This window comes from Sorex fumeus, unplaced genomic scaffold (assembly GCF_029834395.1).
Source record: "Sorex fumeus unplaced genomic scaffold, SorFum_2.1 ptg000010l, whole genome shotgun sequence".
In the NCBI taxonomy this organism is placed as follows: domain Eukaryota; kingdom Metazoa; phylum Chordata; class Mammalia; order Eulipotyphla; family Soricidae; genus Sorex; species Sorex fumeus.
The window spans coordinates 8,568,442-8,594,994 of NW_026606067.1; the positions used below are offsets into that span (position 1 = coordinate 8,568,442).

Genomic DNA, 26,553 nt, shown 5'->3' on the forward strand with positions numbered 1-26,553 from the left:
AGGCTTTTCAGTTCTGACATTTCCGATTGCTTTTTCCTCTTTTCTGCCTTCAAATTCCTCTTGTCTTTCATTGGCGTTGCTTTCCATTGTTTCTTTTAGTTCCCTAAGCATCCTATGTAGCTCCCTTCTGAATTCCTTGTCAGAGAGGTTGTCTAACACTACAGTACTCTTGGTGTCTTCTGGGTTAGCCTCTTCAATAAGAAAGTTTGGTGGGCTTTTCGTTGCTTTACCATTGTGACCAGTGTGGTTTAGTCCTTCACGTTCACTGTTACTATTCTGTTTGATATGCAGATTCAGTTGATATAGGCTTATGAGTTATTGGCTACTGTGTTTCTAGTGGCTGAGCTAACCTAGAGAAGGTTCCATCTTAGAGGGTAGCTTATGGTTCCTATGGTATATGTAGTGGGAGAATATTTCGCAGCTCTGGAAAGGGTCCCTGGCGCGGGGCACTGGGCTATACCTAGTTGAATGAGGAGAGAGTGCCCGGATACGTTCAGCTTTGTTGCCCAGAGATGGGCCTCAGTTCCCGTCCTGCACAGATCAAGGGAGAAAACCGTCTGTTCTAGGGGATCGAGCTAGCTGCGCATGCCCAGAGAAAGTCCCAAGCCCTGGGGGCAGACTGTACCTGTTTGAATTAGAAGAGAGTGCCTGGAGACATTCAGCTTGGTTGCCGAGAGATGGGCCTCCAAATACACATATTTCAGGAGCAATTTTGTAGTCTGGACACTAAAACTGCACTAGTTCTAAAAGGCAGCAGTCAAGTGTCACCTGAGGTTCACTTTTAGATATTAGAATCTCCTACAAATATAAGAGGACTTAGTTAACAATGTTCTTGGTCATTTAGAGGAAATAACCCTAAAAAAGAGTACAATTTCAAAACTGATAAACATGGTATGTGACTTGAACTCCACCTCCTAAATTTCAACGTGCCTCAGCTTCAGGCTTGACTGAGCCAGGGGTTGCTCTTGTAAACAGGTGAGGCTGCATGGAAATGATGTGCCCCACTCTGCTGCCTTGTCTTCCTGACACCTATGAAATTATATTTAAAGGGGACCTTGAGCCAAATATCTAAGTTACTATTCCCAAAGCAAAACATCAGACATAACTGAAATCAATACCATTGACTTGCTACACATATTTAGGATGTTCCTGTCAACAGTTCACCCCAGTCCCTGATAACTGTGTGGCTATACCAGGAGTGGAATAAAATATTTTAAAATCTCAACTATGTCACCACTACATAGGAATAAACTAACTTCCCTTTCATAATGAAACATTTTGTCAAATTTTTGTCATCAAAATCTATCAATTTATAAATTATAATATTATGTTTTTATTGCTCTTCAATCTTTATAACTAATGAATATAAAATTATTTGTAAATTAAATGTAAAATTATTGTTCTCTTAGAATTAACTGAAAAAATATGAATCTATTCAAATTATATGCAGCTACATAAGTAATATAGAAAGTTCACTGTTATTTAACCACAAATGTTTATAATACTTAAAGAGTCCCATTTTTAACTTATACTGTTTAGAATTATTTCTTCTAAATTAACAATAGCATTATTAACTAAATACTGTATTATCAGGATATTCTAAAATATATTTCTCATAAAAATTTTCTTTGCAAAAATTTCCCAAGTATTTTTTTTTATTAAATACAGAAGGTAAGATTTAGGAGAAAAAAGTAAATAAATAAAAGCTGAGTTATTTCTGGAATTATATTATTTAAGACATAAGATACTAGAAGATAAGTGTCTACACTTAAGGAAGTTTACCCTTAATATATTCCATTCATTATTTTATTTGTTACTTTGAACTTGGGTTTATTGGGGAATAGCAGATATTGAAATAACACTCTAAATCCAGCTTCTAAAGCTCTTTAATTGTAACATATTTTGCCCAAGAAATTTTATGTATAAATAAATATAAAACATGCTGTGAAAATAGGTATATATGAATATAAAACAGGAAGTGAATTCAAATGATTACTGGTAATAATTTGTAAAGAAATTCATTTCAAAGATTTTTTTTTAAATCACGTGACCTCAAATGAGTCCCAGCTAGTGACTCATTTAAGGAACTGGACTATAAACTACCCTGTATACAAAACATCAGGAAAAACAATGTCCCATGTGTGTTCTCCCATACAAGTATGTAAAGAGGCAGGTGATGTTTTTCATTATTAGCTGTGAAGTTATTCCCTATTTTCAATATAGATATAAGTTTTTAAATATAAAATGAAGCAAGGGGACTATGTTTGGAGAGCAGTGGATTACCTACTTTAATTCAACTTGTGCATGCTCAGCAAAACCAAGAGTAATGTCAGCAATTATAATCCCCCAAAAGAAAAGTCAACCATCAAAAATACCAACACAATCAAGTTCCAACAGGTTAGAGGATACTATGCTGGATGATATATAGTAGATGATGATTAAATATAGTCTTAGAACATTTTGATTCAATCATAAAGATCTAAAAATCTATCACTTTGTTTTTGTTTTCCAGCTTTCTTGATTTCCTTTTTTCTTCTGATATTTTTGGCAATAAATAAAAGATAAACAATGGTTTCTTTCATACTTTATTTTTTAGACACTCCAGAGAAAGTCATTCCTGAGAACAAAAATATTAAAATATTACAGCATTTCCATCATCAATTATAGTAATTGAAGTTACTATATGTAGTAAGTGTATATCAAATAGGTCTGTCTGAGTCAAAGACTAAATATGTCTGTCAAAAACTAAACTATCTGCAAAAAATAATCTGCATGAATATCTTTTTATATTTTATAATAATTTGAATAAAATACCTTTTTATTTACTTCTTAGCACTCTAAAAACCAATTTAATTTGTTTATAGCTTGATTTTAATTCAAATATATCTGAATAGTCAAATTTTAAAATGATGACTTAAAGTATCAATGTTCTACAGGATAAAAAGCAGACATATACATCAACATATCATAGGTTATTTACTGTAGAACAAACAGTGGAATCCTCTTTACAAAAGAAATAATTTGGGATCTTCAATGTCCTTTTAAGGGTTATTTTTACAATCAATTTCATTATGAAGCCTACAAAAATTTCGTAAATGTCAAAATAAATGATTTTGCATGTGAATATGTGTATATTTCCTCAGCTATTTCAAAGTCCATTCAAACTTATTGTTCCCAAGGTCTCCAGAGATTATATCCTGATTTAAGGGCTGACAAGAATTTTCAAATCAAATAACCTTATTCTAATGCCTTGTGAGCATCCATCAGTGCCCATGAAATTTACAAAGTTTCAGGCAATTTTTAAATATTTAGTGTTAATATTTTCTCATGAACTGAGAACTGAATGAGTCAGTAGGGAAGGATAAAAGATAGAAGGTGCATAACACAAGCTGACAGATACATTAAAAGAATATTTCAAATCAAGTTCACAATCCTGTGTAGCTAATTTTGCTTATTCTACATTACCACATGTAATGTACCAATTGAACTTGGTATGGTACCACCATTTGAACTTATTTCCTTAATACCATATTATTTTTATCTCTAGCAATCAAAAAATTGTAGATATTCAAGTTCTAATGATTCAGAGTATGCAAATTTAAGTTATACTTTACTATAAATACTAGTGTTTTGTTTTTTTGGCATTTTTGCTTTGTTTTTGTTTGGGGGCCACACCCAATGGTATTCAGGGTTTACTCCTGACTCTGTGCTTAGACAATCAAATTTATGTTTTCCCTGTGCAAGATAAGCAGGCTGTCAGCTGTACTATCTCTTTGGCTTCAAGGCTAGATAGTTCCTGCCAAAAGCACTTTGCAACCAATATTACCTGTCCATCCTCTCTCATCTCAAAGTAATACTAAAAAGTGAGTGTAAAAAGAAAATCTGAAGGAATAAAAAATCATGTTTGTATGTGTATTCAATAGTCTTATTTGGAGTGAAGAAATAAGCACAAAGGTCAGCTAATTATCTCCTTATATTCAATGCTCCATAGCTGGGGACCATCCATAAACATTATTTTTTACCTGTGAGTCATTATGAAAATATATCTAGACTGAGAATAACTTATTCTTTTTTCATAACACACTTGACAAGTTCCTCCTGAGCAATGACGCACATAGGAGCCTTGTAACTAAACCATAACTTTTTTCTACTAAACTTGTGAGCATCTATCAGTAAGCCTTCAGGTATGGGGTTCAATTGGTAATGAATTTCAGAAAGACACAAACTCCAAGAAATGCTTGGGAGTTATCCTACAGATAGCTCAAGAGTCAAGACTATTTTCAGCTAAAAAGCCCAAGGCCAGGACTCATCAAGAGACTAGCTAATAGCTCCATCAAAAGATAGAAGTAACAAAGTCCCTCAGAGATCTTGAACATTTTTTCTTAGACAACAACATAGCAAACAAAGGACTCTTCCCTCACCCCCTAGGCCCAATCCTCAGGCATCTTGGTTTAAAATATTGGTAATAATGCTTCTACAATAAATTTAGAGTTGCAAATGACTTTTCTGAATAGACCTCTGAGGACCCTTGGGACAGATGCCGAAAGGTTACTGAATCATATGGAAGTTAAATTCCTAGTTTTTTCATGAGTTATGTTGTTTTCCAAAAGGGCTTGGCCAGTCTTTCTTCCTACCAGCAGAGAATGAAGGTTCATTTTTCTGTTTATTCACACCAACACTGGTTGTTTTTGTTCTTTGTGATATGTGCAAATCTCATTGGTGTTTTTTGTCGGAGCTGTACTGAACCCTGTGTAATGTTTTTTTTTGGCAAGATTGCCATTTAAAAGTTTTTGTTCATTTCTGAATCATACCTGGCTGTGCTCAAGGGCTTGCTCCTGCCTCTGGACTCAGAGGTCACTCATGGCAGGACTCTGAGAATTGTTTGTGGTTCTAGGATCAAACCAGAGAGGCTCCATGCAAGGCAATTGCTCTACGGGATGTACCATCTCTCCAGCCAAAGATTGCCATTTTGACAAAGCTAATTCTTTCAGTCCATAAACAGGTTATCTGTTTCCATTTACTCTTGTCCTCTTATATTTCTTTTAGCAGTGATTTATAGTTTTATTTGTATAAGTCTTTGACCTTTTTTAAGCTAGTTCTTAGTTACTTGGTTTTCTGAGGCTGAATAGTACTTTTTTTTTTTTGAGTTTTCTGGAATAGTACTATTTTCTTTTAAAAACTGTTTCTCTTTAACATTGTTTAGATATAGAGAAGCTATGGTTTTTTAAACATTGATTTTGTAGCCCATCACTTTATTATACAAATCAATTGTGTAAACTGTAGTAGCCAAAACAGTGTGGTACTGGAATAAGGACACTCTCAGATCAATGGAATAGAATTGAAAGTCCAGAAACGGATCCTCGGTTACATTATTAGTTAATCTATGATAAAGCAGTAAAAAGTATGAAGTGGAGCAAGAAAATCACCTTAAATAGTGTTGAAAAACTGGTTGATCGTGAAAGAGTGATGTTGGTGGACCCCACAGGTGACGTATATGAAGCTGGGAGAAGAAAGACAATCACTTTCTCCCCATCTACCTCCGCCACCCAGGCCCCAGGGTTACTGGGTTCTTGTCTTGCCTTGCAGAAAGGAATTTCAGGAGTAGACAAGCAGTGAAGTAAATAGATTTTATTTGGAGGGTTTTTGAAGGTGTGGGAGGGGGAGGGAGGGAGGGAGAGAGAGAGAGAGAGAGAGAGAGAGAGAGAGAGAGAGAGAGAGAGAGAGAGAGAGAGAAACCCGTTTAAGAGAGAACACGGACTTTTCCAAGGATGGAGAGTACCCTTACACACATCCCAGTATTAGACAGGAAAGTATGAAAGTACTCTTCTCAAGAGGGGAGACACATGTGCTCGGGGACCACATGTGCTTGACCACATGGGCACAAGGAGCACATGGGCTCGGGCAGCATATGTGTACCCTTCCTTTTTCAAGGTAGCTTTTATACAGTATCTTCTCAGGATATCTTGGTGTGATTTGTTCAGAAGTCTTCTCTGGGCTGGAATCACTAAAGTTAGTCAGTTAAAGGGAGAGGTTCGAGGGTATTCAAGGAATTTCCTTTCTAGGGAGGGGTCCAATTTCCTCAAGGTCCCTTGCTGCTCAGGGTCTTATCCTTATCCAGAGTGTGGATAAGCCTTAGAATTTTCCTCCCAGAAGTTTTGTTGACCTAGGTTTCATTGCCAATGGCATTTCCCTATCTGCCTGCCTACATCAGAAGGAAACCTCAATTTCCCCTTCCTAACAAGAGGGGAGCCCACAGTTTCCCCTCGCTAGCAGTTCCATTTTCCCCATTGACCTACCACACCTCACCCCCAAGGCCTTATTTTAAACATTCTTGGAGTTCCCCAGGACAGATTTCTTCTGTGCCAGAACTAGGAGTAACAAGACTAAGATAATGAACAATACTAGAAGCAGGTCACCAGAGTGACAAACCAGGCCTATCTACCTGATCTACCCTGTAGACTTCCTGCATTCTCTGTAACAAGACCCTGGTTTCCAATAAAAGTCTCACAAAAAGAGCCATAGTTAGCTAAAGATCCTTTCCGTTCTTCTCTATTTTCCAATAAACTTTTCTGCTTTCCAACTATGAGTCTGAGCATCTTCATTATACAATATTTTCATGTTTGAAAATATTGAAGAACCCGGGAATCGCAAACAAGCTGAGACATGCTGCAGCCACTTCTGCCTCACCTGCATCAATCACATGTAAAAAAATGAATTCAGACCCCTTTCCTTATGTCATGTACAAAGGTCAAATCAAAATGCATTAAAGATCTTGGTATCGAGAGAGGAAGTCCCAGTTTTGCCTTGCCAGCTGCTGTAAGCAGCTCAATTTCAGTTGTCTCCATTTTACATTTTGAACATTTCTGCAAATTCCTGTGTTCTTTTTTGAGAATGAGAAAATTTGCAATTATCCAAGCCCATAAATTCTACCTCAAGCTGTGGACATACTGGGCATACAGAAGACTAAAAGTTAACAGGGATATACCTGGATATTTTATATATATATATATATATATATATACACATACATACATATATACACATATATACACATATAATGTATATATAAATGTATAATGTGTATATGTATGTAAATGTGTATATATATACATACACACACATATATATAAAACCAATATTAAGAGCAAGAGGATATACTTGACCTCTCCCAATTAGTTCAACTAGGCTATTTGCTGCTACTTAGGTTAAAATAAAAAGTAAATAATATAAAATATATATATGTGTATATATATATGCACATTTATGTATACATATATATTATACATTTATATATCGGGACTGGAATGATAACCCAGTGGGTAGGGCATTTGCCTTGCATGCAGCTGACCTAGGTTCAATTCCTCCATCCCTTTCAGAGAACCTGGCAAGCTACCAAGAGTATCCCACCTGCACGGCACAGCCTGGCAAGCTCCCCATGGTGTATTCAATATGCCAAAAGCAGTAATAAGTCTCACAATGGAGACGTTACTGGTGCCCTCTTGAGCAAATTGATGAACAATGGGAGGACAGTGCTACAGTGCTACAGTGTTACATTTATAGTATACATATCTAATGGTAAGACATTGGGAATATTCCCTGTAAGAGCTAATGCAGAAAAATCAGTCCCAGCCTACTCTGGCAATCAATGGAAATATGAATGCTTTCTGTTGTGGTCCCACCAACTGCCCCCTGGGGCCGTGTAATCCCATCAATGGCCAAGACCCAGAGACTATAAAACCCAACTCCCGGAAGAGAACAGCACAGAGTCTCCTAACCCCCGCACCTGGCTGTCCTCGCTGGAACCCCTTGGAAGGGAGTGGGTTGAGTTTCCCTTCCCACCCCGCCCAAGGCTCCGGCAGCCGAAAACCTCCAGAACCAGCCACCACCATGCTGAGACCACTCTCCACACGCATGAAGGTACCAGCAGAGGAACAAAGGCATGCGGATACCAGGGCTGAGCTCGCCAAGCCTGCTCGGATCAGGGCTGAGCATCCTCCACCCAGAACCTCCATATTCCAGAAGGCAGAGGTCACACCCACCAACTGGCCCTCTTGCACCGTGTAATACCATCAACAGCCAAGACCCAGAGACTATAAAACCCAATTCCCAGACGCTCGAGACATCTTATTCTTACTTTGGACAAACTAGCAGGCTACTGAATGTAACCTAACCACACGGCAGGGTCTGGCAAACTCTCTGTGGCGTATCCAATATGCCAAATACCAGTAACAATGATGGGTCTCATTCTCCTAACCCTGAAAGAGCCTTGAATATGGCACTTTTTAAAAAAGTCTCAGGGATAGGATGAAGGAGACGTTACTGGGGCCTGCTTGAGGCAATCAACGAACAACAGGATGGTCGTGATCGTGATCTGTTGTGCTGACCACCTCTGTCCCTGTGCTCACCTCTGCATTCACTGCCAATATACTAAAACCAATTTAGTACTGTTTTATACTATATATAGTACTAGTTCCACATTTTAAAAAATGTACTCTATATTGGTTAGATACACTTAAAGTAGGTGGTTTGGTCCTGTGCTTGCCCTAAGTGCTAAAAGTCACACCTTGAAAATAAATTTGATGAAGATACCTGTGTGCTCAAAATTGGTGATATGTTAAATATATTGATTCTAGGACTGGAGCAATGAGTACAATATGTAGGATGGTTGCCTTGCATGCAGCAGACATGGGTTCAATTCCTGGCACCTCGTACTGTTCCCAACACCTCAAAATGTGATATGGGAGTTCAGTGCCAGGTGTAACCACCACCAGATGTGGTCCCTAAAACAAAAATCAAACAACTTCAACAAATATAATAATCTTCTTATTAGTATATGTTGCCTGCTGTTTCAACTTATGTTTTGTCATACAACTGTAGTAAATATAATTTTAATTGTTATTAAAACAATAGTTATATATTCAGAAGTTACTATTTAATAAGGAATCATCTAACTTTTCCTTATGATTTTCTGGTTTTGGTTTGTTTTAATTTTTTCATTTTAAAGCAGTGAAATAGCAATCCAAAACAAAAAAAAAAAAACTCACAGTGATTCAATTTTATTTTTTTTAAATACCACAAGCAAGTGTTTTTATATATACATATCTGTTGACATTTTCCAAGTGAAAGTTGTTACCCTGTTTCAATTTCTCATTCATCTCAAGACAAAGACATTGGGGTACTGAGTAGGTGCTAAGTTTTGGACAGAATTCACTGAAAGAATTATAGGCTGAAGGAAAGTTGATTAGGAAAAGAGAACATCTGCAAAGAAGGGACACATGAGTGATTATTTTAAAAAGTAAGACGAAATATTGCTGTTTTTCTGGGTTTATGTGGTCTTTCTTGGCTGTGGATCCCCATCTGAGCAAAGCCATCTATAGGCCTTAGACCTGGCAAAGTGATTTATGTCTGGGCATCATCTGAGGATTGTCTCTTCTCATTGTTCAGATGCTCCTACAGCCTGATGATAAGTGGACATCTAGGTCTTGTGGAGGGGCAAATGCAGGGACTGACTTCTGCATTGTGACTGTCTGAAAGATTTATGGTTTCTATTTTTGAGAAAGAAAATATTGAATAATAAAGATGCTCAGACTCAGAGTTGGAAAGTAGACAAGTTTATTGGAAAGTAGAAGAGAAAGGGAAAGGAGCTGCCTGAGGGGAGGAACTCAGTACAGAACTAAGTGAAAAGTAAGGGAGTTTTGTGAAGGCCTTTTTAAAAACTCTCTGATTGATAAAATTTCTTATCAATTGACAAATGTTACAGAGGATACAAGGAAGTTACCGGTATAGGCTCTTCCTGTGGACACTTTCAGGTGGAAATTGGGATCTTTCCATTTCTTAGCAAAAGACAAATGTTACATAGGATGTAAGAAAATTAATGGCCTCAGGCATTGTGTGCTCCCTGTGAGCCTAAGCTCCAGGGCAGAATTTTATGATCCTGGAGAATTTCTGGGATGTTAGGACAGGACCTTGGGGATGAAGTATTTGTTAGGTGCATGGGGGAGAGATGAAGCATTTGACAAGAAAAAAAAAACTCTGATTTCCTCTCTCACCAGTAAGGGGAAACTGAGGCTGCCTTCTTCACTGGCTTATACCTGGAAACCAGGAATCAGCAGAACAGTGGCATTGTAGAACGAAGTCACCATTTTGCAACAAAAGAATGATCTTCAGTTTGTTGAAAAAAATTCTTTTAAAATTTAAAATTACATATTGTCTTTTGTATTAAACCAAAGTCTCAAGCAGGACATCTAGTGATGTTTTTGGTATAATTCTGTTTTGGTGTGTTATCAGAAGTAACTTTCTGTGGGGTGAAACACCTGAACCTAATGATCCAGGACTTTATGGTACTACTTACCTGATATAAATATTTTTATTTTATAACATTTCTTTAGAGGTGACATCTTCCTACACATATATGTATCCCCTTTCTTTCCTCCTACTAGATTACATGATTTTAATTTGATGCCTTGACAAATCTAAGAGGAGTCACTGGGAGAAAGAAAATATCCTCCCGATCCATACTGTTTATCTATGATCTATCCTTTAAGTATCTATCTCTGTATCTAAATACTAGCACAATATTTATGTGTACATATTATAATATATAAAAATAATCCTAAACATTATTAAATATGTAACTTTTACTGGTATTGTAATGATCAACAGGATATATTAAAATAATTTATCAATGAGGTCAAAGTATATACTCTTAATCATTTAATTAAACAAACCCATTTAGTGACTGACATGTCCTACTCAACATGACATGAAATGTACAAGGGTAAATGTGACTTTCTTATTAATAACTAACTTTTAGTAATAAATAAGGGTCAATGTGATCATATGTGGGTAGGGCATTTGCTTGCATACACCCAATCAGTATTCAATCCGCAGCATCTCAATTGGTACCCTGAGCAGTACCAAGAGTGATCCCTGAATCCAGAGCCAGGAAAGGCTTAACACCATGGTATGTGGTCCAAACAACAAAAGCCAATAAATAAATAGTTCTCATGGATTGTTTCAGTTGTTTTTCCCATGAATGAACAATAATAAAAACAAATATTAAAAGCAAGAGAATATATTTGACCTCTCACAGTTAGATAAACTAGGCCATTTGCTACTACTTAGGTTAAAATAAGAAGCAAATAATACATGCATATATTTGCCTGTGGACACATACATCCGATACGTAGACCACAAAAAGTAAAATACATGTAATCAATATAAAAATTACGTACTTTTTCCCAAGAAATGCAACATTCAACAGTATTTTAGTGTTACAGGTGTTAGAGATATGGAAGTAAGAGAAATGCATTCTCACTCAATGACTCTTCACCATATGGAAGATAACCAGTGTAAGCATGATGGGAATTATAAGGTGAAATGTAGAGTGCTGTGAATCAACTCCATGTTTAACCAGGTGTAGTCTAGGCCTAAGAGTGTTTTAGATATATTATAAAATACAAATAAAAGCTAGGTAAAAAGTGGAGGAGAAGGGAAAGAGAGCAACAAACAATTTAACTATGAAGGATCCCAAGCAGGTCAGAGTATAATGTTTAACACGCCAATATATTTCCTTCCATATTCCTGGAGGAAAACAAGCTGGAAGGATTTTAGGTACAGTTGACTCTTATTTTAGGTACACATGCGAACTGCTCAACAACATGCAGGGTTAGATGAATGATAATAAATATTCTGAACACATTCTAAAGAAAATACAAAGCAGAGTATTTTACACAAATAGATCTAATTATGTATTTAAAAATTTTAATATTATACCTGACCAGCTTCACTGTAAAATATGACAATAGTTGAAAACCGAGTTGAGAGTCTAGGGGAAAAAGCACTTCAAATGTCCAAGAATAAAGAGTTCAGGTATCATCTGTAGTGTGGATGATTTAAAAAAAATAAAAAAAATACAGCAGTGTGAAATCATCCAAAGTAGAGTGACTATATATACTTGGATGCGTTGGATAGCATTATAAAAGCTATAATCATGTTTTACTTCCTGTTGACCTATATAAGATGAGCAGTTCTATGCATTGGCATAGGGAAGAGTGATAAGTAAGAAACTCTGGGAAAGAGATGCTCATATGAATATGGAGAACATGAAGTGCTACTGGTCCTCCAAGTTGAGTTATCTGATAGCAAGTCAGATAAAATTCTGAGCGTGAAAATATTAAAGGCTGGAGGTGGCTGGGATTCTGGTTTTTTTTTTTAAATTTTTTTTTCCCTTTATTTTATTTTATTTTTTTTTAAGTTGTAGATTTACATTTTTTTGTGCTTTGGTTTCAATTATACAATGATCAGATACCCATCCCTCCACCAGTGCCCATTTTCCACCACCATGGATAATATCCCTCCCACCCCCATCCCCCCATCCCCCCTGTCTCTGTGGCAGGGCAATCCCCTGTGTTCTCTCTCTCCTTTTGGGTGTTGTGGTCTGCAAAAGAGGCATTGAGTGGCAAACATGTTCAGTCCATAGTCTACTTTCGACATGCATCTCCCCTCCTGGGAGGATCCTCCAAACATCCTTTATTTGGTGCTCCCTTCTCTATCTGAACAGCCCTTTCCTCTAGGATACCCGGCTGGCCTCTAAGTTATGGAGTAATCCTCCTGGTGCTGATCTCAGCTATTCTTGGGTATTAATCTCATACTTTGTTACTTTATATCCCCCAGATGAAAGCTCTACAAGCATTCCTCAGGAAGGAGGAGCGAGCACACATAAGTAACCTAACCTCACAGCTTAAGAGCTTGGAGAAGGACCAAAAAAAGGAGCACAACCCGAACAGGAGAAAGGAAATAATAAAACTCAGAGCAGAGATTAACGAGATGGAAACCCAAAAAACAATCCGAAAGATCAATGAAACCAAGAGCTGGTTCTTCGAGAAAATTAACAAGATCGATAAGCCTCTAGCAAAACTCACAAAGAAAGGGAGAGAGAAAACCCTAATAAACCGAATCAGAAATGAAAAGGGGGTCATTACAACAGAAACCACAGAAATTCAGAGGATCCTCAGGGAGTACTTGGATTCTGGGTTTTAATGGGTGAATGATGTGAAAAGAAATTGTACACATGACACATAATTCAAGAACTCCAACAAATAATGGCTGACTTGGAGGAAAGACCAGAGAAATAATAACAGGCACTAAATATGATAATAAGAAAATCCAGGAAGTTTTATAGTCTTGTTACCCAGTGGGATTAATTTGGAGAGATGTACAGATCATGCAATTTATTTATTTCGGGGGAGGTAGGAGTGCAAAAGCACTAAATGGTGATCAAAAGTTCTGTCTCTGTGCTCAGGGATCAGTCATGACAGTGCATAGAGGACCAGGTGCAGTCCTGGAGATTGAACCAGGTGTGGTGACATACAAAGCAAAAGCTTATTTTTGTGCTATCTTTCTGGCACTAAAATTTATAGTTTACTTGGTGGTAGAAAGTGAACAGGTTTCTGTTCTAATTCATTTTACCTGCCTAATTTATTTTAACTACATCAGATCTTTTGTCAAGATTACATGAGAAATAGTGTCAGATGTTTATTAAGGGTAGAGAGTTCAAAATAAAATAAATAACAGGGCCAGAGAGATGGTGTAGCATGTAGGGCATTTGCTTGAATGCAGCTGGCTTGGGTTCAACGCCCAGTACATCATTGTTTACCTGAGTGATCCCTGAATGCAGAGCCAGGAGTAATCCCTGAGTGCCAGCAGATGTGCCCCCCAAGCAAACAACATTAAACAAAAAATAAATAAAAACAAAATAACAAGGAAAAATAGCTGTATTAACCAAGGATTGGGGTTTTTGCCTTGTAGGTCACTGTCACTGTCCTCCTGTTGTTCATCGATTTGCTCGAGGGGGTCCAGTAACGCCTCCATTGGAGACTTTGATGTTAATGTGTTTGGCATATCAAATACGTCACGGGTAGCTTGCCAGGCTCTGTTATGCGGGCGAGATACTCTCAGTAGCTTGCTGGGCTCTCTGAGAGGGGCGGAGGAATAGAACTCCGGTCGGCCATGTTGGCTGCATGCAAGGCAAACACCCTACCGCTGTGCTATTGCTCCAGCCTTGTAGGTATGGTTAAAAAAAAAAGAAAGTATGAAATGGGTGTAGATCATTATTGGATGCATGAAAGTTTGACCATGTTTTCTCATTTGATGGAGATCAGGTGGTCAGATAGACAGGAAGAATGAACTAATGTACACAGTAAAGCTTTCATGAGAGGAGTGGAATGAGGAAGCAGAATATATAGAAGTCAATCTCTAAATCAGAGAACAAGATAACTAGCTTAGAACCATCAAAACATAAAGTTATGATCAGTGATAAAAGTCAAGGTATGACGATGGGATAATAGCCGGTATAGAAAGAATTTAAAGTCTCTGACTCTGCTTATAAATTATTAATTAAGTTATAGTGATGCAAACTTCAATCCTTCATGAAGCTGACAGTTCTCTTTCTAAAAACTGCAAAATGACCAGAAAAAAAAGATGCTCTTAAAGGATAAAGATTATGGACCCAGGCAGAAAGGCAGAGGTTAGGGGCATGCCCTCTCCTCTCCAAAAAAAAGAAAGTAAAAAAAGACAAAAAAAATAGACAAATGGAGTACAACTGACTACCTGGGGCCACAGAGTAAACCCCACTCCCATGAGAAGACAATAGTTCTGGCCTGGCATTTGGGGCATGGCTGACCCCTATGTTCTGTCTCAGGAGGATTTTTAGGGATATGAAAGCTACCTAATTTGGTTTGTTGACATGGGACCCTGAGTAGGAACAGTATACCTTGGGACTAGAAATTTATCTTAATGAAACACGTCACAGCAACTTCAAATTGCGATCTGAGATGACAGGTTATAATTTGATTGGTCAGCATGGATAATTAATTTACTTAAGATAAATACTAACCATCATATCATAGAGAGAGAACTCTTAATCCAGAGTCAGACATCAACTATTCAAAAGTCTTAAGTCAAATTATAGAGGATAGTCATGAGGAGTAAAAAGGGTCAATAAACAGATAGAAAAGAAAGAGTTTTAAAAAGCATAATTTTCTGGTGGGAGAGTTTTTAGTAAAAAAGATAGATCATGGATTGATATTTGAGTGTTAGAGCCCAAGCTTTGCACATCTGAAGTCAAAGGGCAACACCAAGTCCCACAACACAATAGCAACACCAAAAACAGCATGTTTATTTTCTTTCAAACAGAAGATATTAAAAATAAGCATTTTGGGGTCAGGGGGTAGTACAACAGGAGGGAATTTGCCTTGTCCACGTCTGTCCTGGGTTTAATCCCCAGCATCTTATATAAGTGCCTCCAGGAGTAATTCCTATAAGCCAGTAGTAACCCTTGAACACTGGCAGGTGTGAACTCCCCCCAAACAAATAAACAAACAAGAAATAAAAGAAGCATTTTTATCTAACAAGAAGGTTTTTATATCTAGAAAAGAAAATGTCACCTCACAGGTTACTATAGCTTTATTGTGGCAAGAAATGTCCAGTGACTTACTTCCAGTGACTTCTACTTCTAACCTTTGTTCTTGAAGGGTGACTTTTGAGATGTATTATACATGGAATTAAAAGTGATTAAAAATTTGGAGTTTGGCATAAGAGAAAAAGTGAAGTTTCCTTAACAGATATTCTTTTATGGATGTTGATTCAGGAAAATCCAGGATTTAATTAATTCTGACATTTTATTGGAGGCAAGTGGGCAGACACATTTCATTGAATGAAAATGACATATTTTATGCATAAAATGCTTAAAGTTTTCTAATTTTAGATTTCATCCATTTTCATGGGCTGGAGTGATAGCACAGCAGGTAAGGCTTTTGCCTTGCACGCAGCCAACATGGCTGACCCGAGTTCGATTCCTCTGCCCCTCTCGGAGAACCCCGCAAGCTACCCAGAGTATCTCGCCCGCAAGGTAAAGCCTGGCAAGCTCCCCGTGACATATTCAATATGCCAAACACAGTAACAACAAGTCTCAAGATGGAGATGTTACTGGGCCCGCTTGAGCAAATTGATGAATAACGGGAGGACCGTAACCCAACCATGATCCATTTTCATGTAACTTACTTTTTTTATCTTCTTAGACATCATATATATTTAAATTGTATTTATGCTCTAAATGCATATGTTTAAAGAGAATTTAATGAACAGTATGAATCGGTCTTATAAAAAACAAGGAAAGGCCAAAATATTCTATAGAAACTAACATTTATGTATTAATCATTTGTCTTTTGGTGGAAATTATAGTGTTTGAATATTGTTAAAAATATTGAACAAAAATCTAATATAAAAGTACAATATTTTATTCATATTTTACTTAATTTACAGAATTTACAATTAATATTGTAAGAAAATCTCTATTAGTGTTACAGATGTTAAGTACAATCACTGACATTTTTCATATAATATTATTGTCATTTTAGTGAATAACAGATTTCTGGCATTTGAATAGATTAAAATATTCATTAAATTATAGCAATACTTATAGTTATATGTGTATACTACAGTAATATATATCACGGTTCTCCCGTTGTTCATTGATTTGCTCTAGTGGCCCAGTAACGTCTGTATCGTGAGACCTGTTCTTACTGTGTTTTGGTATATTGAATAAGTCACGGGTAGCTTGCCAAGCTTTGCCCTGCAGGTGAGATACTCTCTGTAGCTTGTCGGGCTCTCTGAGAGGGGTGGAGGAATCGAACTCGGGTTGGCCATGTTGGCCGCATGCAAGGCAAATGCCCTATTGGCTGTGCTATTGCTCCAGCCCACAGTAATATATATGTTAAGCAAATCAAGTACTTAAAAATGTTATTGCCTTGGTGTTTTCTAATAAAGTGATATTTGAAATTATAAATTATATGTTCTTGTATAGTAGTAACAAAATGGATTCTTTCTATGTTTTCATTCAATATTCAAATCATTTAAAATATATCTTGATATACATATATAGCTATTACATACCTTAAAACATTGTTCTAATAAATGGACACTCAAAAGGATACTGACAATTATTAGCCAAGTGTACTGGAAAGCTAAAAAGAGTAATTATTACGGCAAGAAATAAATGTAAAATGTCTAAATCCCCTCTTCACCTGTGGATGAGCCAGATTCCCTTGCTTTTGCCTGCTTCTCTGCACTCTCCTCCACAAAAAATTTCTTGACACTATGAACTCGGATGTGATGCACAAACTGCTCCTCGGATTCGGCTTCATACTGGCACGGCTTACATCAGAAGGGTTTGGTCTTCAGGTTCTTGCACTTGTCCTCTGCTCCAGGTGCTTCCTGGGGGGACTTCTTTATTTGCGCTGTAAACTTCTGGGGCGGCGGACACCTCAAACACAGGCTGCGTTTCTACCACACTGAGTTCCAAACTTTGAAGCTCCACGTTGCCCAGTCCACTGGGCTCACCTTTTATTTCAGGAGACTCCTCCAGTCCCTCCCCATCACTGTCGGAGTAGTTGTTATCCCCGACAGGCATCAACTCCGCCATCTGCCTTTCTTCGCCAACCAGGTAATCACAGCAGCTGCCATTGACTTCCCCAGTGAGGGCCACGTTTGCCAGCATGATGAGCTGCGGGGCGGCTAGTTCTGCTTTAGAGAGGTCATGCAAGTCATACATGTCGTTAGACAGGGCCATGCCGATGTTTCCAGGGAACAGCCCTCCTCCTCCAGACGCCTGCCCCATTACCTGGGTGGCCATAACTACTGTGTTCGTGCGTCATCGCCTGCGGGCCCGGCTCGTCCTGGCAGCCTCGGGATCGCCCTCTGCCCACAGCCCCTCCAGGACGGGGCTCCTTGGGCGCCCTCCCGAGGTGTCGGGGGCCGGAGCGCCAGCCAGGGGTCTCCCCGCTGGGCCTGCACACGCGCACGCCCCAGAAGTTTGCGAGCTCACTCCCGACTCGGGGTGCGGACGGCGGGGTGGCCGGGCGCTCTAGGCCGCGGCGGTGGTGAGGCGACCCAAGCACAGAAATCATTGTCCAGCCCCATGGGCAGACCCGACCGGGCCCCCAGGGCTGACTCAACCTGCCTGGGCGCAACTCTCCACAGCGCCTTCCAGGGACAGGGAGAGGCCTGGGAGGGCAGGGAAGGGGCGCCGCGAGGGCCAGACGGACAGACGGGGTGCGGTGGGGGAGCAGCGGGCCAACAGCGAGCAAGTTTCAGGACCCGCGCCCCGAGCACTGGAGGCTGTGCCGCCGCCTCCGCAACCTGATTCCCCTCCGGAGCCACTGCCCCGCCGCCGCCAGCGCAGAGGCGGAGGCCTGGGGGGAGCTGATTTTTATAGTCTCTGAGTCTTGGCCGCAGGAATGGCCACGCGAATGGCCAAGACTCAGAGACTATAAAAACCAGCTCCCAGAACCGCTGGCCGCATTTGCAGCAGCGCGACATCCTATTATGACATCTTATTATCTCATTCCTACTTTGGACAAACTGGCAGGCTATCGAATGTAGCCTGCCCACAGGGCAGAGTCTGGCAAACTCCCTGTGTCGTACCCAATATGCCAAACACCAGTAACAATGATGGGTCTCATTCTCCTAAAGAGCCTTGAATATAATCTCAGGGCTAGGATGAAGGAGACGATACTGGGGCCTGCTCGAGACAATCGACGATTAACAGGATGATTTGTGATTTGTGATTTTTTGTCTAAATGTAAAATGTACATTTAAAAATAAATGTAAAATGTCTAAATTTTACATTAAACATCACAACAGAGTCAAATATGAATTAGAATATCTATTAAATTGAGGAAGAATGAAATATTTGCAATGTTGACAAAACAGATTATGCTTGTTGAAGGGAATTTAACTTGAACCAATATTGGAAGTTAATTAGTGACTGGTATGCAAGGGAATAGAAGATGAAATAGAAAATAGAAATATGGCTAAAAGAGGAAAGATGTAGGTTTTAGCTCTTGTGATAATTTTGACTCAGTCACACATGTACATATTCTCAAAAATATGCCATATGCATATTCACAGAAATAACATAATTTATCCCTCCACCCCTGTCAGAGAGTTTGGCAAGCTGAGAGTATTTCGCCTGTATGGCAAAGCCTGGCTAGCTACCCGTGACATATTCGATATGCCAAACATAGTAACAAGTCTCACAATGTTACTGGGCCCTCTCAAGTAAATCGATGAATAATGGAAGGACAGTGACAGTGACAGAAAAATAGTTCCAGTGTAGATTATTTTGTAGTTAATTTATTCAAGCAAATGATTGAATCTCTATCTGCGGTGGCATTTAAGCTGTAGAAATTCATGAGATAAAAGCCATGTAAACAAAGTTTTTATAGAGATTAATTCTGATATTTAGTAGATAAGTGGTAATGTATAGATACAGATGATTTTATGTGCAGGTAAATGTAGATAATTATATACAGTTTATGTATCTATGTATTAAATAAAGAAAAAATTTATATGTGTATAAACACATTGAGGACATGCTTTAAAATGAGTGTTTTATATTTATAAAATGAGGAATTGATATTCTCTTATCCTTATTCAACATTAGGAGTACTATTTTACAAAGTCTTTTGAGAACTATTATAAGAAAGTCCTATGTTTGGACAGGACCTGATGAAACAAAGGCATGAAGTTACAATGTGCTCAAAAAACCAGTTCTATGGGGAGCATATGAAGAGTCTCTATGCACTATCATTGCTGTGAGAGGAAAAGAGAGTCCCCAGAGTCACAAAAGACTAGATGTTTTAAGGCCTGAGTTTTACTATGATCTTCAATGCCATTATCCTGATTCAAACGGCTGTACACGTTGATAAAGAATGACATCTGGTGTAGGATAACACTCTTTTGTCCTTCCTCAGGTAGCTTAGGTTTGTCAGGTCACACCCATCTAAGAACACTGAACTTGTATTGTAAGCAATGTCCTTTCTGTGTGGACACAGGAAGACAGTTAATATTATGCTTTGTAACTTGGAAGTTGATTGACTCTGAATAATATTTACTCCTGGGCATCTGATTTCTTGACTCAGTTGCCCTTAGTTCCTAGCACCCCAAAAGCAGGGTCCCGACGAGGGACTGAATGGACCCAGGGCAAGCAGTGAGCTACCCTGGCATCAAAATGGGCCAGGCCAAAGAGCCACGATACTCAACTATAAATTGAGGGCATGATCATGGACAAATGCTGTCATGATCCAAAAGTAAGTAACGACGAGACTAGGACCCTGCTGGAGCTAGGAAGATTAACCTGGCCTGAGGACTGCGAAATGTATAGTGAGATGTTCTCAGAAAGAACCAAACTAAATTTATATCTCTTACTGTGCTCATACAGAATGACATTGCTAGAAATATTAGAAGTAGATTTATTACAACTATTTAAGTAGATTACTAACTGAAGGAAGAACACACCCTTGTTGGGATCCCACCCTTGGGTGGATCTCCTAGTAATCTGAAATAATCTCTGTAGATGAGATTTTATCCTTGAGTTAATCTCCTGGAGGAGTGGTCTTACCTCTCTTTGTTGATTCGTCAGTATTTAACCCACCTTTATGTCACCGCCTTATGTGACTGCTATATAAACTAAGACGTAAGCTCGGAAAAGGGGGTCAGAAGTGAGAGAGCTCGGGCTCCAGAGATCCAGAGTCAGAGCCAGAAGGAGAGAGCTTCCAAGACTGGGGCCCAGGAGAGAAGGAGGCAGAGAAAGACAGGAGTGAAGAGGATTGGAATAAACTACTATTGATATAGACCGGCCTGGCCCCCGTTTCTTCTTCCGTCTGCCCTTGGCCAACAGTCGTTCCAATCCAGGCCACACACAGTGGCTCAAGAGCACGGAACGCAGGCGGTGAAACAGTGCTGTCCAGTGAGCCCGTGAACATACAACCTTAGGCGTGATAAGATTTTACAGCTGGCGTCCCTGGGTGGGCTCTAGCTACCAACTAAAGGTAAGAATTGCGTTCGGTGCACCCCCACTCTAGAATTTGAGTGGGAGAATAGGAGTTTTTAGTTTGCTGGGAGTTAGAATCCTAATAGCAATTCCCCACTAAGATGGGACAGATTCTGGGCCTTTCCAAGATCTTTCATAGTTTCTCGAGTCAGACTGAACAGGCGAAGACGTTTATAAATTTGATTGAGTGTCTCTCCCACAAGACAAGGAACCCAAAACTCTACATTTCCAGAGACCAGCTCTGGTCCTGCCTTAAAGTAGTTTGTGAAGTAAACCCATGGTTCCTGGATGAAGGGACTCTAGAACCCAAGATTTGGAAAAAAGTTAAGGAAAATGTATATAAGGCATCTAAGGAAGGGACTAAGATTCCCCTGGAATTCTGGTTTACATGGGAGATTGTTGATTCTATTCTCCTGTTTTGGAAAAGCACAGTTGAGGAGGAGGAGAGTATTAGGGATAATATGGCCTCAGCTCCTCCCATACCTAAATCTCGAAAAGGTTTTCATAGTGAAAATAATTCTCAGGCTGATGAATATAGCTCCACTTCCAGGGCGTCAGATGAAAGTGATGCAGATTATGAGACTGCTGGAAATCCCTCAGATCTTGAGTCCAAGAGTAGCTCAGATGAGCGGCCTCTACACAGCTCGGGACATGCTCCTAATCACACAGTCCAGGCTGAGAAGCAGCAGCCTCCATCTTATCACAGGTTAAAAATGGATTCTCTCAGTCATTTCAAAAAGGCCTGTGCCTCATACGGGCCTACATCTCCGTACTGTAGGGAATATCTTACAGATTGGAGTAAAAAGGCTTACTGGGTACCTCAAGATTTTCACATGGTTGCTAAAATGTGTTTAAGCCCTTCTCAGTACTTGCAGTGGAGTATGTGGTTCAGCGATGAGGCCAAGGCAAAGCTTCAGGGCCTAGTTCATGCTGGACGAAAAATTTCAGGGATTAAATTGACTTATAAAATGTTAATAGGCCAAGGGAAATGGCGCGACCCAAATAGGCAAATCACCTTGCCTCGTGCTGTTTTTGCTCATGTCCGTAACGCAGCCCTGAGTGCATGGGAGAAGATTGATGCAGATGCAGAATTTAAGGGAAGTTTTACTAAGATTGTCCAGAGGGCCTCAGAACCTTATGCAGACTTCATAGGAAGGTTGATGGAAGCTATTGAAATGCAGGTTAAGGGTAAAGAAACTCAGGAGCTGTTGACTAAACAATTGGCATTTGAAAATGCTAATGAAGATTGCCAGGCCATTTTGTGCCCTATCAAGGAGAAGGAAGATATAATGGGGTATTTGAAAGCATGCAGAAATATTGGTTCTGTTAAACATGTGGTACAGAGGAAGGTTTTTGAGGCTGTACAAAGACAACCTCAGAAAGGATGTTTTAATTGTGGAAAACCAGGCCTCTTTCGTAAGGACTGCAGGGCACCTTTGGACAGTTCTGCTGTAAAAGCACCTCCTGGGCCCTGTCCCAGGTGTAAGAAGGGAAACCACTGGGCCAGAGACTGCAGAGCCAGACATGCATCTCCCGGGCCCTGTCCCGGGTGTAAGAGGGGATATCATTGGGCCAGAGACTGTCGCTTCAATTTTGATGCAGCTATTGACTCCAATTCGGGAAAGCTGCAGGGGGGGCATCCCCAGGTCCCGCAAAATCCGGGAATTTTCCCAGTTGCAGCCCCTCTCCCCAGTGTGGAGTCTCAGAGCTCTGATCAGTAGATTCGATGCAGCCAGTGATGGTGGGAAGCGCAGCCTTGGATATTTCCTGCCCTAATACGATTACTATAACCCCCGCCCAGTGTCCCTACAGTTTAAATTCTGGTGTGAAGGGACCAATTCCACAAGGCACTATAGGCTTACTCTTAGGAAGAAATAGTTCCTCTCTTAAGGGAATTACTATTCATACTGCGGTCATCGATCCTGATTATACTGATGAAATAACAACTGTTATCACAGTGCCTGCTGTTTGGACATTTGATAAGGGAGAGCACATCGCTCAGCTTCTCTTACTTCCTTTTGTTGTGCCAGGTCTATCCATTCGTCCTAGTGAGGGAGGTTTTGAAGGCACTAATGCTATGATTGCCTATGTTGCCCGTCTGAGGGAAGGCAACCGCCCACTTCTAACTCTTGAGATTCATGGGAAGAAATTTAAGGGAATGATTGACACGGGAGCTGATGCCTCTATCATTTCCACCCAATATTGGCCCCGTAACTGGGCTGTGCAGGCAATACCTTACGGTTTGCATGGAGTAGGCATGATGCCTTCCTTCTCTGTCCCGCAGAGTGCCAGATGGTTAAGGTGTATTGGCCCAGAGGGCATTACAGCCACTTTCCAGCCCTATGTAGCACCCGTACCTCTGAACTTATGGGGACGAGATTTACTTGAGCAATGGCAAGTGGAGATTAGGATTCCCATTCCACTTCCACATTCCACTGTGAACTTTGATTCTGAGGCCTCCCCTCTTTTAATTGGAGCTGCTGTGGCTTCACGCCCAGCACCCCTCCGTATTCAGTGAAAATCCCACGATCCCATGTGGTCCTCCCAGTGGCCCGTTAATAATGAAAAACTAAGGGGTTAGAATCCTTGGTAGAAGAACAACTGAAGTTGGGACATATTGAAACTTCATTTTCGGAATGGAATTCCCCTGTCTTTGTTATCCGAAAGAAGTCAGGAAAGTGGCGCCTGTTGATTGATCTGCGGAATGTTAACTCCACCATGGTTCCCATGGGGGCTCTTCAGCCAGGCCTTCCTTCCCCTGCTGCCATTCCTAAGGATTGGCCACTGATTGTCATTGATTTAAAAGATTGTTTTTACAACATTCCCATACACCCAGATGATCGTAAGCGTTTTGCGTTCTCTGTCCCTTCTCTTAATAATCGCGCACCTATGCGCAGATATCAATGGACTGTTCTACCCCAGGGAATGACCAATTCCCCTACCATGTGTCAATATTTTGTTGACTTGATCTTGCGCCCTTCTCGTGTCAAGTTTCCTCAGGCCTATGTTATTCATTATATGGATGATATCTTGCTTGCTTGTTCTCATGATGGAGAGCTCCAAAGATTATATGAGGATGTTATAACTCGTCTACCCACAGCTGGGTTACAAATAGCCACAGAAAAAATTCAGATGCTGCCTCCATATGAGTATTTAGGCTATGTTCTTGAGCGTACTACTGTACGACCTCAAAAAATTTCTATTCGCCATGATAAACTCAAAACGCTTAATGACTTTCAAAAACTGCTAGGAAACATTAACTGGGTCTGCCCCTCTCTAGACATTCCCAACTCAGACCTCCATAATCTATTCCTGACTCTTGAAGGCGACTCTGCCCTGGACAGTCCTAGGCAGTTAACCCCTGAAGCTCAGAAAGAATTAGATTTTTTTCTAGACCGACTCCAGAAATCCCATCTTTCCCGGTTTGCTACTGGAGAAAAACTGTGGCTCCTGCTTTTTGATACACCCCAGTCACCCACTGCTGCACTCGCACAACTTTCGGACCCAATAAAATGGCTCCATTTGCACAACAAAGAGTCTCGCACTCTGGTGCCCTATCTTGAGTTAGTGGCTAAACTTATAATTAAAGGAAGACTGAGAGCCCTTGCCATGCTGGGATTTGATCCTCATATCATAACAATCCCTGTCCCTGTGAAAGAAATTACCTCCATCCTGCCCCTCAGTGATGTTTTGCAAAGAGCTTTAGCTGATTTTTCGGGAGAACTTTCTTCCCACTATCCAGCAGGAAAAAAATGGGAATTTTTCAAAAAAACTCCATTTGTCATCTCCTCCATCATTCGCTCCTCACCTATTCCTGATGCTCCGGTATACTATATTGACGGCTCTGCCTCTGGGAAAGGCGGAATTTCTGGACCCTCTTTAACCACAACAGTAAACACTACCTATACCTCTGCCCAGCAAGTGGAACTTGCTACTTTGGTTTATCTACTCTCCCATGTGCCAGGGCCTGCTAATATAGTCTAGGACTCAGCTTATGTGGTTGGTCTCTTTCCTGGTATCGTGACTGCTTCTCTAAATGCCCCCAATCCTATAGTCCAACAATTGCTTCAGCAGCTACAAGCACTTTTACAAAAGCGCTCGGAACCTATTTTTATTACTCGTATCAGATCTCATTCTGGTCTTCCTGGACCTATGACTCGGGGAAATGAAGCTGCTGTTCTCTTGGCGGCGCCAATTTTTGCCTCTGCTGAAGAAGAGCACCAAATCTTACACACAAATGCCCGCCGTCTTCATGTTCATCATCGTATCCCAATGCGGGAAGCCAGGCATATTGTCCGTGCTTGCTCCGTCTGTGCTCCTTTACACTGTACCTCCCATGTGGCTGGGGCTAATCCCCGAGGCCTACAGACCAATGAATTATGGCAAATGGACATTACTCATGTCACATGCTTCCCCAAGAAACCTTTTCTCCATGTAGCTATAGATTCTTACTCTCGCTTCCTATGGGCTGTTCCCATGTCCTCTGAAAGAACCAAAGCAGTCTGCTCCTTCCTACTACAATGTTTTTCTGTAATGGGCGGTCCCTCTGCTATTAAAACTGATAACGGCCCAGCCTATACTAGTAAAGGTAAGGTAAAGGCCCTCCCGTTGATCGTCGATTTGCTCGAGCGGGCCCAGTAACGTCTCCATTGGAGACTTTGTTGTTACTGTGTCTGGCATATCGAATACTCTCGGTAGCTTGCCGGGCTCTCCGAGAGGGGCGGAGGAATCGAACTCGGGTCGGCCATGTTGGCCGCTTGTAAGGCGAACGCCCTACCCGCTGTGCTATCGCTGGAGCTATAGCTGGAGCGATAGCACAGCGGGTAGGGCGTTCGCCTTACAAGCGGCCAACATGGCCGACCCGAGTTCGATTCCTCCGCCCCTCTCGGAGAGCCCGGCAAGCTACCGAGAGTATTCGATACTAGTAAAGCTTTTAAAAATTTCTGTGATGAATGGCAAATTAAACATATTACTGGAATCCCATATAACCCGCAGGGTCAAGGCATAGTTGAGCGTGCCCATAGAACCCTCAAAACACAGTTATTAAAATACAAAAAAGGAGGTATGCCTCCGCTTGATTCCTTGTCCTTGACGTTGTTTACTTTAAACTTCTTAAATTTGCCTCAAGGAGAGCCCTATACAGCATCTGAGAGGCATTTTCAGGAAGGTGCACAGACTCAGGAAACTATTAATTCTCCTATTTGGATTAAAATTGACAAGGAATGGGTAGCAGGAAAACTCCTCATTCGAGGAAAAGGCTATGCTTTTGTTTCAACAGATGATAACCCTATTGAGAAACACAGGCACCGAACGCAGGCGGTGAAACAGTGCCGTCCAGTGAGCCCGTGAACATACAACCTTCAGCGTGATAAGATTTTACAATCTGGGAACATTTTAGGTAAGGATACATTTCCTTCTTTTGGAAAAGAAACTGTTATGGGGAAGAGAGCTGACAGAAAGCTTTCACAGGAAGTCTTCCAGAGCAGATACTGCATAGTTAAACTAGGTTAGAGAAGACACTTTGAAAGAGGTGCAACGCTGTATATTTGAAATAAATCATAGGAAGTATTTTGAAAGAAGGGTAAAGAATTATTGATGATTGTTTGAATGAGGTGAAAGTAGAATCAACATCAAGTTTAGGTTTTGTGTTGTGGTTCTGT

At 40.2% G+C, this 26,553-nt stretch overlaps 1 pseudogene; it reads right to left on the reverse strand.

The window, feature by feature from the left end:
* Positions 1 to 17,067: 17,067 nt before the first annotated feature.
* LOC130019928 (RE1-silencing transcription factor-like) lies at positions 17,068 to 17,692 on the reverse strand (annotated as a pseudogene).
* Between the last annotated feature and the right edge of the window lie 8,861 nt (positions 17,693 to 26,553).